Genomic DNA, 10,391 nt, shown 5'->3' with positions numbered 1-10,391 from the left:
TTTGGAATATAGGCCATTACAGAGTATTGAGTAGAGTTCCCTATTCTATACAATAGATTCTCATTAGTCATCTACTTTATCTGTATAGTGTCATCTATTTTATATATAGTAGTGTGCATATGTCAATTCCGATCTCCCAATTTACCCCTCCCCATTCCCCTACCCCCTGGTTGGTTCTCTACATCTGTGACTTTACTTGTGGTTTGTAAATAAGTTCATTTACAAAAAAGTCTCCTTTTTTTTAGATTACGCATTAAGCTGAATCATATGATATTTGTCTTTCTGAGTCTGACTTCACTCAGTATGACAGTCTCTAGGTTCATCCATGTTGCTGCAAATGGCATTAATTTTGTTCTTTTCTTGTTTAATGGCTGAGCAATATATGAGCTCTGTCTTTATCCAGTCCTCTGTTACGGACATTTAGGTTGCTTCCATGTCCTGGCTATTGTAAATGGTGCTACAATGAACACTAGGGTGCAGGTACCTTCTCAAGTATGATTTTCTCTGAGTTTATGCCTACAAGTGCAATTGCTGGATCATATGCTAGTTCCGTTTTTAGCTTTTTAAGGAACCTCCATACTATTCTCTGTAGTGGCTGTACCTGTATGCTGCTGCTGCTGCTAAGTCGTTTCAGTCGTGTCCGACTCTGTGCGACCCCATAGACGGCAGCCCACCAGGCTCCCCCGTCCCTGGGATTCTCCAGGCAAGAACACTGGAGTGGGTTGCCATTTCCTTCTCCAATGCATGAAAGTGAAAAGCGAAAGTGAAGTCGCTCAGTCGTGTCTGACTCTTAGCGACCCCATGGACCGCAGCCTATGTACCTGTATAGCTGTCTTTAAAGTTGGATTGTGTGGGGAATTCCCTGGCGGTCCGGTGGTCAGAACTCCACGCTTCCACTTCAAGGAGCATGTGTTCCATCCCTGGTCTGGGAACTAAGCTCTCCAAGCTGCATGGTGAGGCCAAATAAATAAATAATTGGGATTATGCTAATCTGACTGAAGGGTTTGGGGGAGGTTTGCCAGCTGGGGAGTCTCAAAAGCTCTGCCCTGTAGGATCTGGCAGTCTCCTTCATCAGGCTGGTTTGTGGCTGGATCCATGAAGCCTAGCACTCTATTATGGACACACAATGGGCCCTCAATATTTATAGAAAAGGAGAAGAGATCTTAGGGGAGTCCCCATTTACAAACAGAAAACTGAAACCCAGGCAGCAGACTGAGTTGCCCACAGTCACATAGCAGGGGAATGACAGAACCAGGAGTACAGTCAGGTTTCCCCACTGTGTTTTCAAATTATTTCTAGAAAGTGTTTGGTTTGGGGCCTATTGCTTTGCCACTGGTGCCTATGAGATGCTGTCAAAGCCTTGATAACTTCTTCCCAAGCTGACTGAGAACTAAGAGAGAACCACGTGTTTTCATAGGAAACTCTGGTGATGTTTATTAAAAAGGATTAAGACGTGAAATTCTGTGAATCACTATATTGTACACCTGTAACTTATATTGATACATTAACTATACTTCAATTTAAAAAAAAGTGCAATTCTATCATTCTACTTTTTTTTTTTTTAAGTGAAAGCAGGTTTATTGAGAAAGAGACACGTTCCATAGACAGGATGCTGTCCATCTCAGAAGGTAAGAGTAGCCCCAGGACATGGGAAGTCAGAGCAACCTGCGATTCTACTTTTTCAGTGAATACTTGAAACAGGGTCTTTGGCTTCAGAGAGCTCCTCTGTGATGGGAGAGGCAGAAGGCAGGGAGAGTTCACTGAAAAATCACTCTGTTCTTGAGAACTGAGATCTATGAGGCCACCTCAAGATGCTTCCAGAAGCTCTTGCTGTGTTGTGCAGGGGGTCAAGAGCTCTAAAGTCAGATGGTCTTAAGTTCCAATCCTTTTTAAACCTGAGACTCAGTTTCTTTCAGTTGAATGAAGGTAATATACCTACGCTAGTATTGTTGTGGTGAGAATTAAAAATGAGATAATGCTTATAAAATGCTAGATAAATGGAAGAATTTTTATGCTAAGTGGTAGGGGCTGGGGAGGTGGACATGCTGACACAAGGGGACCTCAGCATCTCTGGTACAGTCCCCTCTGAGGGATTCAATGATCTTCAGCCTTCTGTCATCCACGGCTCTACCCTACCCTCTGCTTCTCCGTTAACCCAGGCCGGCCAAGTCATAGGACACCTGCCATGTCAGAATGGCTTTGCACACACCTGCCATGAGGGATCTGGGGATGAAACTCTGAAACCCAGCAGGACCCTGCAAAGCCTTGCCTGGTACAAGATCCTCTGCGTCCCTGACTTCTTGTTTGGCTTTCTCCAGTTCCAAACAGCAGACTCAAGTAGTCAGCGATTAGAAAATAGAGTCAAAGGACTCCTAGTTCCTCCTGAAGGCATGTAGATAATCTGACACATACCCTTGCATTGTCCTGCAGAAACTAAGCCACCCCCACTCACTGGAGTGACTGGTGATTACATGTTGACCATAAGGATGCAGACTCCAGACTGGTTGGAAGTGGAAGGTGGATGCTTGAGATTCAAAAACCATCTCCCTGTTACCTCACCACCAGCCAATCAGAAGAATGTCCATAAGCTGATCATGTGCCCTGCGACCTATCCCTATTGCTTTAATACTTTTAAAACTCTTGCCTAAAGGCCAGAGGAGTTCAGGTCTTTTGAATACTAGCTGCCCGTTCTCCTTGCTTGATGCCCTGCGATAATTGATGCCCAGCACAATAATTGTGCTGTACTTTCCCTCAGCACAATCCGTTGTCTGTAGATTGGCTCTGCTGGTGTCACGTGAGCAGACTCAAGTTCAGTCTGGTAACAACTCTTCCTCTCACCAGCCTCCCTCATAAGGAGTTGACCAGGGTCAGACACACAAGCCAAGCTCAGCGAGGCAGAGGCATGAAAAGGCTCTAGCTAAACTTCTTCTCTCAGTTTATTTATTAAGTCCTCCGGTTCACTACAGGCCAGGCACTCTGCAAGGTGGGGCAGAATCAGTGGGGGCCTTGCCTCGTCCTGTAGACGTCACCTTCCAGAGGGGCTGTGGGGACAGCTGACATGAAGCACAAAAGATGGTCACACAAGAGAAGGACAGTCTGGGAAAAGTCCCCTGAAAGACGTACCATGCTGTTTTTGATTATTATTGGTGGGAGAGCAGGAACTCCTTCAGAAACAGAGGGAAGGGTGAGCACCATCTGCCGGGAGAAGACAGCTGAGCTGAGATGGAAAGGACAAGCAGGTAGATGGAGGAGGAGCTGCGGCTGGGCAGTGTTCTGGAGGCAGGGAAAGCCCACAAGGTCAGATGGTTGACTGGAGTAGGGGCGGAGGGCAGAGTGGACAGGAGGAGATCAGAGGCAGACAGAGGTCAGATCTTCTAAGGTCTTGAAAGTGAAAGTCGCTCAGTCATGTCTGACTCTTTACGGCCCCATGGACTATCAGTCCATGGAATTCTCCAGGCCAGAATACTGAAGTGGGTAGCTTTTCCCTTCTCCAGGAGATCTTTCCAATCCAAGGATCGAACCCAGGTCTCCTGCATTGCAGATTTCATTCCACAAACCATGAAACCCATGGGATGGGGAGTTAAGAAAGGCAGTGGCCTGATCTAACCTGTTTGTTTATTTTTTCTTTTTTGCCTGTACTGGGTCTTCACTGTGGTGCACAGGCTTCTCTAATTGTGGTGTGTGGGCTTAACTGCCCCATGGGATATAAGTTCTCTGGCCAGGGATCAAAGCCGTGTCCCCTGAATTGGAAGGCAGATTCTTAACCACTGGAGCATCAGGGAAGTCCCTAACCTATGTTTTTAATAGATCACCCTGGCTGCCCAAGTAGACTAGATCAAGGGAGCACAGGCAGGAGGGTGGTGTGGAGCAGGGGGTGTCAGTGGAAGAGGAAAGAAGTGGTCATATTTGAGATATAATCTGCAGGACAGGCAGACAAGAATTGCTGACAGAGAGGAAGGTTCAAAGAAGGCCACGTAGTGGTCTGTCTGCTGCCAAGTCAGTTCATGCCCTGAAGCTGGAGGCATGGCATGGAGCTGCCATGACGAGGATCGCTGCCCCTCCTTCTGCCGAGCTGGATGCAACCTCAGGTCGTCCCTGGATCTTACTCCACAGAGCCTGGAGAGGTGGGGCTACGTGCCCAGGTAGAGGCAGAGGTCCCCTAGCTCCCAGTCCAGAACCTGCCTGACCCACTGGCCTGGATTTATTCCTTGGGCAAACCACAAACAGGTCATCCCAGGCGCCACAGCAGGCAAAGGGACTACCAAGTGATACTCTGCATGTAAAAACTAGAATGATCACAATCCCAAACGGTAAGAGAATGCGAAGCCAATTGTGCTTCGTAATAGATGCGCCAGATGTATAAAAGACTCAGGTCTTTCCAGCTGTGGAGACATGTGTGTGTGAAATTGTGATTTAGAATAAGAAATATATATTTTAGTATTCGTCCATGGTTTTTGGCTCACAGCTCCCCAAACCTTGTGATTCTTGAGTGATTAGGGTAATAGTGGCATCTTTCATTGTAATACTTGGTTTTTCTCCTCAATTCCTAATATAGCTTCAGAGTGAAATGAGTGTTGTCTGTGATTCACAACAAACCCCTTTCAACCACATCTGAGTTTATGTTGATCAGGTGGTTTTAGGAAGGCCTCCAAGTAGCCTAAGGATGAGAGCTAGTTGCTGGACAAGCTGAGTGATTAGAGGGTTAGAATTTTTTAAAAAATATTTATCTTGTGTATTTATTTATTTGGCTGCACCGAGTCTTAATGTGGCATGCAGGATGTTTGATCTTCGTTGCACCATGTGAGATCTTTAGTTACAGCATGCAAAACTCTTAGTTGCAACACGTGGAATCTAGTTCCCTGACCAGGGATCAGACCGGGGGACCCTGCATGGAGTTTTAGGGTCTGGACCTAAAACACTGGACCACCAGGGAAGTCCCCAAGTGTTGAAAATTTTAGTGTCACCCTCCCCACACACACATCCAGGGAGGGGAGAGGGGCTGGAGATCGAATCAATCTTCAGTGGCCAAGATTTAATCAATTATGTTTAGATAATGAACCCTCCATAAAAAACCCAAAAGAAGCTCGGAGAGCTTTCCCAGTGGGCAAAGAAGACTACGTTCACATGCTGGGAGGGTGGCGCCCCCCAGGCTCCATGGAGACAGAAGCTTCTGTGGTCAGGACCCTTCTGGACCTCGCCTTGTGTATCTATACATATGGCTTTTCATTCGTATCTTTTAATATCCTTTCTAATAATCTGGTAACCTAGTAAGTAAACAGTTTGCCCGAGTTCTGGGAGCCATTGTACCAGATCAATCAAGCCCATGGAGAGGGTCCTGGGAACCTCTGATTTACACCAGGTCATCAGAAGCACAGGTAATAACCTGGACCATTAATTAGCATCTGCAGTGAAAGTCAGTCTTGTAGGACTGAGCCCTTAACCTGTGGGGTCAGATGCTATCTCCAGGGAGATAGTGTCAGAACTGAGTTAAATTGTAGGGCATTTGCTGGTGTCACACAATTGCTTGGTGTAAGAAAACTACCTGCCCCTCCCCCGCCCCGTTTCTCCAAACACATTTGCTGGCCAGAAGTGTCAGAAGTAAAGCTGCATATTGAGAGTCCAGGAGATATGGGTACGTTTTTGCATGAGTGCAGAAACAGAAAATAAAAACAGCACGTGCGGACCCCGACAAGTATATAAAATGAATGTCCGTGTGCTGATGAAGATTTGAAGAGTTTGGCAGAGTGTAAATAAAATATGGGGATTTTCCGTGTTCTTTTTTTCCCTGTAGAGAAGATGGTGTTTATGTTAAACAGTTTTCTAAGTGAATGAAAATGGCTCATGAAATTACCCAACAAACCACCCCTGTTTCAGATGTACCATATGGATCCTTAGGCTCTGGGAGATTTAAAAAGAACAAAAAAACTGCTCTTTCCACATAGAAGGTACTCAAATGCATGGAGCTAACCTTCCTTTTCTTGTTAGCAGAGGGTGTTGCTGCAAACCAGCCTTTGAGCACCTGGGTTTTTATCCCCTGGCTGGAACTGTGCAGTCTCTCACTTCTGCCCTTAAAGCCTTAATCTGCTATTTATGGCTTTTGAGATGGTTGCTGGGGAAACAAGACAAATGTCACAGAGGATTAGAATGCAATTTAGAGGGGAGACAAAGCACAGAGATTTCATGAATCCAGAGACACCCAAGTCCACACTGACTCAGCCAGCACACAAAAAAGAGGAGGCAAACATACCCAGGCCCGTTGATTCTGAAATCAACGCCTTGCCTCTCAGCCAAGGGGATGAAGACAGCAACAAAGGCTGAAAGACTCAGAAGCCACGATTCTTAACTATCTACAGTGCACACTGCATGACTGTCCATATGACTGTAGCCCATATAAATAGTACTCTTTGGGGACTTCCCTGGTGGCCCAGTGGTAAAGAATCTGCCTTGCAATGCAGGAGGCATGGGTTCAGTCCTTGGTCCGGGAACTAAGATCCCACGTTTGTTGCTGTTCAGTTGCTAAGTTGTGTCTGACTCTTTGCGACCCTATGAACTACAGCATGCCAGGCTTCCTTGTCCTCATTATTTCCCGAACTTTGCTCAAACTCATGTCCATTGAGAAAGTGATGCCATCCAACCATCCCATCCTCTCTTGTCCCCTTCTCCTACCCTCAAATTTTCAAGCATCAAGGTCTTTTCAAATGTGTTTGCTCTTTGCATCAGATGGAACTTCAGCTTCTGCATCAGTCCTTCCAATGAATATTCAGGTTTGATTTCCTTTAGGATTGACTGGTTTGATCTCCTTCCTGTCCAAGGGACTCTCAACAGTCTTCTCCAGCACCACATTTTGAACCCAATTCTTTGGCGCTCAGCCTTTATGGACCAGCTCTCATGTCCATACATGACTACTGGAAGAACCACAGCTTTGACTAGATGGACCTTTGTCGGCAAAATAACGTTTCTGCTTTTTAATACACTGTCTAGGTTTGTCATAGCTTTTCTTCCAATGAGCAAGCATCTTTTTTTTCATGGCTGCAGTCACCATCAGCAGTGATTTTGGAGCCCAAGAAAACAAAACCTGCCCATCTATTTTTCCCCATTTGCCATGTCATGATGGGACACGATGCCATGATCTTAGTGTTTTAATATTGAGCTTTAAGCCAGCTTTTTCACTCTCCTCATTCACCTTCATCAAGAGATTTTTTTTACTTCCTCTTCACTTTTTGCCACTAGGGTGGTATCATCTGCATAACTGAGGTCACAGAGCAACTATGCCCTGGGCCACACCTACTGACCCTGTGCTCTAGAGCCCGGGAGTTGCAACCACTGAGGCCTCATCCTGCAACTTCTGGAGCCCGAGCCCCAACTAAAGAGTCCACGTGCCACAGTGAATATCCCATGAAATATCCCACAACAAAAATCCCACGTGCCCCTACTAAGACACGACACAGCCAAATAAATAAATAAATTTTTTTAAAAGTGTATTCTGTGGTACCCAGAGATGTGATCCAGAGGAGGCAGGACCCATTCCCCCAAGCTGTGGTCCTGCATTTGGATTAATTCCCATTTGAGTTCTGGGAGCATCTGGCTGATGGAAGGTGAAGAAAGGAGAGAGTGACCAAGACTGAGCCAGGCTTCTGGAACCCCCAGCAAGCCACCTGGTCTCTCGAGGCTTCTGTTTTCACGTCTGTAAAATGGCAGATTGAACATCTAGAATTGAGCTGTCTTTTGGACTCTGTGGGAGAGGGAGAGGGTGGGATGATTTGGGAGAATGGCATTGAAACATGTGTAATATCATATATGAAACGAGTCGCCAGTCCAGGTTCGATGCACGATACTGGATGCTTGGGGCTGGTGCACTGGGACGACCCAGAGGGATGGTATGGGGAGGGGGGAGGGAGGAGGGTTCAGGATGGGGAACACATGTATACCTGTGGCGGATTCATTTTGATATATGGCAAAACCAATACAATATTGTAAAGTTAAAAAATAAAATTAAATTAAAAAAAAATATATCCTTAAAATGGCAGATTGGGCTGTTTTGTATCTGAGGCTTCTTCCAGTGAGTTTGACTCTCATGACTGTCCCTTTAACCAGCCAGCCCATGTCACACCTGAGAACTTCCTCATTTTTATGATAATTTTTAGGAACCCTATGATTCAATCTCACTGGTTGCCAGGGAAGAATTTTCTGTTCCCAGAGTAAAAACGAGAGGCTGTAAATGAAGCCCTTTGGCCGCCAGCACAAGCTGCCTTTCCTCACCTTGGCAAGGAAACTGTCTTGTTATCTAGGATTCTAGGAGCACTTCCTGGCAGCATCGAGCCTGTCGGCATCTCTCTCTGCTGCTGGATTCGCTCTCCCCTGGTACCTCCTGGTCCCCTCTAATATCACAGTCACCCTAGGAAATCCAGAGCAGGAGTAGAAGGAATATACACACACAAAGAAGCGACTCCGTGTCCTTCTGGGGGGCCTCAGGCAGATCTCCTAACTTTTCTGGGGTTTAGTTTACTCTTCTATGGTTCATTCATCCATGCAAATATTTACTGAGTGCCTGCTATGTGCCAGCAATGAATAAAAGAGACAACAACCCCTGTCTTGATGAAGCTGACATTCTGATATGAGGGGAGAACACTAAAAATAAATAAGCCAGGGATAGGGCATGTTGGAAGGTAGTAAGTGATTTGGGGAAAAATAAAAGGAAGGTGGACTGGTGATGTCTGCTGCCTACCCAAAGAGTTGCCATGAGGACTGAATGAGCTGATGTTCATAAAATTACTTCCTCAAACAGTAATGGGCTATGCAAATATAAAGGGTAATTATATCATAATGTTTTGTTCAATGAAAGCATATTCAAAAGATCCGAAAGTCATGGAGAATGTGGTGACCCAGGAATGGAGAACCCAAGTCAGCTTGAATCATGGCTGGAACCAGGAAGGGAGCTTGGACATCCTTTAGCCCAGGGATTTGGCAGTCCCTCAGAGTCACCCACGTGCTTTGAAGAGAGATCAAAGTCGCTCTGCAGAGTCCATGGAACCTAAGTCTCTGAGGGCACGGCCAGACATGCACATGGTTTCTTACAACCATCCAGGTGATGCTAATGTGTGACCAGGGTGGAGAGCAGCATCTGACCACAGAGAGGGGATGACTTACCTAAAACCTGAAATGTTTCCTTCCCCAGGCCCGGGGTCACTGCGTGTCACTTGGCACCTCGTTCCCCTCCCTGCCGGGAGCCCCCACAGGGCTGTCGTGGCGTCTCAGCCCCTCCTCCCACCTTCCTGAAGGCCGGAGTGGCTCTCTTGAGTGTGTGCTCACTCAGTCGTGTCCAACTCTTTGTAACCCTATGGATGGTAGCCTACCAGGCTCCTCTATCCATGGATTCTTCAGACAAGAAAACTAGAGAGGGTTGCTATTTCCTACTCTAGGGGATCCTCCCAACCCAGGAATTGAACCTGCATCTCTTGTGTCTCCTGCGTTGGCAGGTGGATTCCTTGCCACTGTGCCACCCAGGAAGCCCAGTGGCTCTCTTACCTGAAGGCTAAGAAATTGCGTGAGTTTTCAGCAATGGCCAGGCTGCTGATCACTCCAAATTAAATTTCGGTTATGGGCTGAATTGTGTTCCACTCCCCCCATTCCTACCCTTTCCACTCCCTGAAAATTCCTATGTTGGAAGTCCTAACTTCTAATATAATTTCTTCAGAATCTGATTGTATTTGGAGGTATGGCATTTAAACAGGTAATTAAAATATTAATAAAATGAAGTTGTATGAAAGTGAAAATGTTAGTTGCTCAGCCATGTCCGACTCTTTGCGCCCTGATGGACCACAGCACGCCAGGCTTCCCTGTCCATCACCAACTCTTGGAGCTTACTCAAACTCATGTCCAAGAGTCGATGATGGCATCCAACCAACTCATCCTCTGTCATCCCCTTCTCCTTCCACCTTCAGTCTTTCCCAGCATCAGGGTCTTTTCAAATGAGTCAGTTCTTTACATCAAGTGGCCAAAGTTTTGGAGTTTCAGCTTCAGCATCAGTCCTTCAAATGAATATTTAGGACTGATTCCCTTGCAGTCCAAGGGACTCTCAAGAGTCTTCTCCAACACCACAGTTCAAAAACATCAATTCTTTGGCACTCAGCTTTCTTTATGGTCCAACTCTCACATCCACACATGACCACTGGAAAAACCATAGCCTTGACTAGACGGACTTTTGTTGGCAAAGTAATGTCTCTGCTTTTTAATATGCTGTCTGTGTTGGTCATAGCCTTTCTTTCAAGGAGCAAGTGTCTTTTAATTTCATGGCTGCAGTCACCATCTGCAGTGATTTTGGAGCCCAAGAAAATAAAGTCTCTGTTTCCATTGTTTCCCCATCTATTTGCTATGAAGTGATGGGACAGGAT

The sequence above is a fragment of the Bison bison genome, unplaced genomic scaffold, assembly GCF_000754665.1.
Source record: "Bison bison bison isolate TAMUID 2011002044 unplaced genomic scaffold, Bison_UMD1.0 scf7180017864516, whole genome shotgun sequence".
Taxonomy (NCBI): Eukaryota; Metazoa; Chordata; class Mammalia; order Artiodactyla; family Bovidae; genus Bison; species Bison bison.
The sequence above is the reverse complement of the archived record's forward strand: the minus strand, read 5'-3'. Positions refer to the sequence as shown.